Genomic DNA, 5,000 nt, shown 5'->3' with positions numbered 1-5,000 from the left:
TCTGCCGCACGAAATCGTGGACCGGCAATCACTCCACCTGCGCCCCACTCCAACCGCCCAACTCGCAACTCCAGCGGATGAACGGCGGACTTTTCCCGCAGTCGCAATGTGCAATCCACCCCTATAACATGCGTTTCATGAAGAGTTATCTCCAATATGCGACATTCCCGCTGTCCCTATACATGAGCTGCGGGCTGTACCAGTTACGAGCTAGAGACGCGACCGCGTTGCTCTCTGTACGAATGCCGATGCTGAGCGGTCAGCTAGGAGGCGCTCCATCCATGTCGGTACCGGTGAGCGTTGCACTCGCAGTCGCAAGAACGTACGGCAAGTATATTACCTGGAAGAGTCAATGACAGTCCACGCCCCCCTGCGTGGGAAGAGTCTTTCTAGGCCATGACCCACCGGAAGGGCGCAGCGTCCCCCACCCCAGACATGTGACGTCACACCATCGGTATTGACGACTAGACTGATTCCTTATAATCATTTGCCATACACCGGTGGAAGCTGCCGAGACGAGTAACTACATAGCGGGCTCGCCGTGTCACTAATGTACAGAGATACAACAGTTTCGACTGGAACCGGATTAAACGTATACACGGCGCTGATTAGTAATAGATAGAGCCATCAGAATACAGATAATGTATACAACTGTCCGTATACATGCTGAAAGACTCTGCTCACAATCACAACCACACGTCAGCCACACACCCTTATCACGCACTACTCTCTGCCTGTAACACGCACACAGACAATATGTAAGCACCAGCATGGAACAACACCCAGTGCATCCTCTCCGCCACATTAGACAATCCACACTGTCATAACCAGACTGGGAGGTCCACTCAGAAAACAGAATATCCCACCCACCCGACAACCACCATTGCTCAGCCAAGCCACCAACACCCACACATGTCCTACACAGGGGTGCACCCAACATCACAATACTGCCTCCTCTCACAGCACACAAACAATGGCAGGAATGAAAGACACAGGTCTGCCACAAGCATGGAATGAGAGCGCCGCCTGTCATGAGCCAAAGGTGCATCCTGACGTGGCAAATCAGATGATGCCGCAGGCATCCACTTACTATAATCACAATCAACAAACCGGCCGCCCCGCCCCGCCCCCCATTAAACCTTTCCTTACAACAATGTGTACCTTAACCTAACCTATATCGTACCGTAACCTAACCTATATCGTACCGTAACCTAACCTATGTCGTACCGTAACCTAACCTATGTCGTACCGTAACCTAACCTATGTCGTACCGTAACCTAACCTATGTCGTACCGTAACCTAACCTATGTCGTACCGTAACCTAACCTATGTCGTACCGTAACCTAACCTATGTCGTACCGTAACCTAACCTATGTCGTACCGTAACCTAACCTATGTCGTACCGTAACCTAACCTATGTCGTACCGTAACCTAACCTATGTCGTACCGTAACCTAACCTATGTCGTACCGTAACCTAACCTATGTCGTACCGTAACCTAACCTATGTCGTACCGTAACCTAACCTATGTCGTACCTTAACCTAACCTATGTCGTACCTTAACCTACCCTATGTCGTACCTTAACCTAACCTATGTCGTACCTTAACCTAACCTATGTCGTACCTTAACCTAACCTATGTCGTACCTTAACCTAACCTATGTCGTACCTTAACCTAACCTATGTCGTACCTTAACCTAACCTATGTCGTACCTTAACCTAACCTATGTCGTACCTTAACCTAACCTATGTCGTACCTTAACCTAACCTATGTCGTACCTTAACCTAACCTATGTCGTACCTTAACCTAACCTATGTCGTACCTTAACCTAACCTATGTCGTACCTTAACCTAACCTATGTCGTACCTTAACCTAACCTATGTCGTACCTTAACCTAACCTATGTCGTACCTTAACCTAACCTATGTCGTACCTTAACCTAACCTATGTCGTACCTTAACCTAACCTATGTCGTACCTTAACCTAACCTATGTCGTACCTTAACCTAACCTATGTCGTACCTTAACCTAACCTATGTCGTACCTTAACCTAACCTATGTCGTACCTTAACCTAACCTATGTCGTACCTTAACCTAACCTATGTCGTACCTTAACCTAACCTATGTCGTACCTTAACCTAACCTATGTCGTACCTTAACCTAACCTATGTCGTACCTTAACCTAACCTATGTCGTACCTTAACCTAACCTATGTCGTACCTTAACCTAACCTATGTCGTACCTTAACCTAACCTATGTCGTACCTTAACCTAACCTATGTCGTACCTTAACCTAACCTATGTCGTACCTTAACCTAACCTATGTCGTACCTTAACCTAACCTATGTCGTACCTTAACCTAACCTATGTCGTACCTTAACCTAACCTGTATTGCGCCTTAACCTAACCTGTATTGCGCCTTAACGTAACCTGTATTGCGCCTTAACGTAACCTGTATTGCGCCTTAACGTAACCTGTATTGCGCCTTAACGTAACCTGTATTGCGCCTTAACGTAACCTGTATTGCGCCTTAACGTAACCTGTATTGCGCCTTAACGTAACCTGTATTGCGCCTTAACGTAACCTGTATTGCGCCTTAACGTAACCTGTATTGCGCCTTAACGTAACCTGTATTGCGCCTTAACGTAACCTGTATTGCGCCTTAACGTAACCTGTATTGCGCCTTAACGTAACCTGTATTGCGCCTTAACGTAACCTGTATTGCGCCTTAACGTAACCTGTATTGCGCCTTAACGTAACCTGTATTGCGCCTTAACGTAACCTGTATTGCGCCTTAACGTAACCTGTATTGCGCCTTAACGTAACCTGTATTGCGCCTTAACGTAACCTGTATTGCGCCTTAACGTAACCTGTATTGCGCCTTAACGTAACCTGTATTGCGCCTTAACGTAACCTGTATTGCGCCTTAACGTAACCTGTATTGCGCCTTAACGTAACCTGTATTGCGCCTTAACGTAACCTGTATTGCGCCTTAACGTAACCTGCATTGCGCCTTAACGTAACCTGCATTGCGCCTTAACGTAACCTGTATTGCGCCTTAACGTAACCTGCATTGCGCCTTAACGTAACCTGCATTGCGCCTTAACGTAACCTGTATTGCGCCTTAACGTAACCTGTATTGCGCCTTAACGTAACCTGTATTGCGCCTTAACGTAACCTGTATTGCGCCTTAACGTAACCTGTATTGCGCCTTAACGTAACCTGTATTGCGCCTTAACGTAACCTGTATTGCGCCTTAACGTAACCGATATTGCGCCTTAACGTAACCTATATTGCGCCGTAACGTAACCTATATTGCGCCGTAACGTAACCCACATTGCCCCTTAACGTAACCTATATTGCGCCGTAACGTAACCTATATTGCGCCGTAACGTAACCCACATTGCCCCTTAACGTAACCCACATTGCCCCTTAACGTAACCCACATTGCCCCTTAACGTAACCCAACACACGTTGGGCCTTAACCCAACACACGTTGGGCCTTAACCCAACACACGTTGGGCCGTAACCCAACACACGTTGGGCCTTAACCCAACACACGTTGGGCCTTAACCCAACACACGTTGGGCCTTAACCCAACACACGTTGGGCCTTAACCTGCTCTGTAATTGTCATACGACGCGTTAAATTAGTGTAGTGTTGCCTAACTGCAACCCCCGCAATATAGTTTGCTACTCGCACTGCCCGGTCCCCAGTGTATCGCTTCATGTTAAACACCTTGCAGCTATACACTGTAATGTGGATGGCAGCAGGACGTACATGCTCAATGCCCTTTGCAGTTGTTCATTGGCATTTGCAGTTGTTCATTGGCATTCGCATGGCGAAGCACTTAGCCTACGCTGTGGTACGGCCTGTGTCAACTGTCCGCTGATGTTGTACGTCCAAATCACACACTGTACTGCACATTGGTCCTCATGTACTGAATGATACATCGTGGTACATGTGACCGTACAACGACTGCGCCAACAACGGCGAACCATGCGGTCCAAATGTTGTGCACTCAGCTACGTGTCGTCTCCCTATAAGAGCTGGATTGCAGTGTGGTATGCCCTGGATGGCGATCAGCATGAGCCGTCTGTTGATGTAGTGGCGCGTGTTGTCAGACGTAGTCGTCTCTTCTCACACACCGTGATAGCACGGTGCACTGCGTTCCACATCTGCGACATGCGACAGAGGCCGGTTGACAGTCGTTCGCGCAATGGACATCGCATACGTACGGGGGCCACCTTCCACGTGTTCGCTAAGCGTGGACATGTTGTTGCGTGTATGTGGGCAGACAGTGTGTCGTGACACCTGACACAGGCATGCAACAATCGTTGAATTTGCAAATGGCGATGGACGCCTACGTTTGCTGGTGACGTTACGCAAATGAACAACTGGTAAACCGTTGTGGTGCGGTTGTTCTCGCTAGGGGTGAATCAGTGATGGCGACGATCGGTTGAGCTACCAACCGGTTGTTGCAGCGATACCCACCATGCCCACGAACGTGAATGGCATGTGGGTGTGAAGCGATACGCGGCGGTGGCTGGGTGGGACCGTCCCCGGCCGGTGAGGGGGGGCCTCCCGGCGTGTTGGCCGTGCGGTGCGTGGGCGCACGCGCTACAGCCGGCTGGTGGGGGGCGGCCAGTGGCAGGCGCGCCGGCCGACGGAGGCGGCAGGCGGCGCAGCTGCGCGCCGGCGCACCCTGCACGCGGCGCCGTGCGGCCAAAGTAGGTCCTCGCGGGCCCGGTGCGAAGCGCGGTGGACATCTGCAGTGTGCTGGTCCGATTGAGGACTGTGTGCGCTGAGGATGCGCCGCCGCCCGGCGCTCGGCGCCGCGACGCCGTCTGCTGCTCGGTCGCCTCTGCGGTTCTCGCAGGTGGTTTGTATCGCAGCTGTGCGGACGTGTTGGCGCGTGCGCTGTGCTGGGAGAGTTCGCTTCGGCACCCAAGTGGGGCTTTTGTCCTTCTGTGGCGCTGGCGTTGGAGCTGCCGGTCACCGTAG

The sequence above is a fragment of the Schistocerca americana genome, unplaced genomic scaffold, assembly GCF_021461395.2.
Source record: "Schistocerca americana isolate TAMUIC-IGC-003095 unplaced genomic scaffold, iqSchAmer2.1 HiC_scaffold_1040, whole genome shotgun sequence".
NCBI lineage: Eukaryota > Metazoa > Arthropoda > Insecta > Orthoptera > Acrididae > Schistocerca > Schistocerca americana.
The sequence above is the reverse complement of the archived record's forward strand: the minus strand, read 5'-3'. Positions refer to the sequence as shown.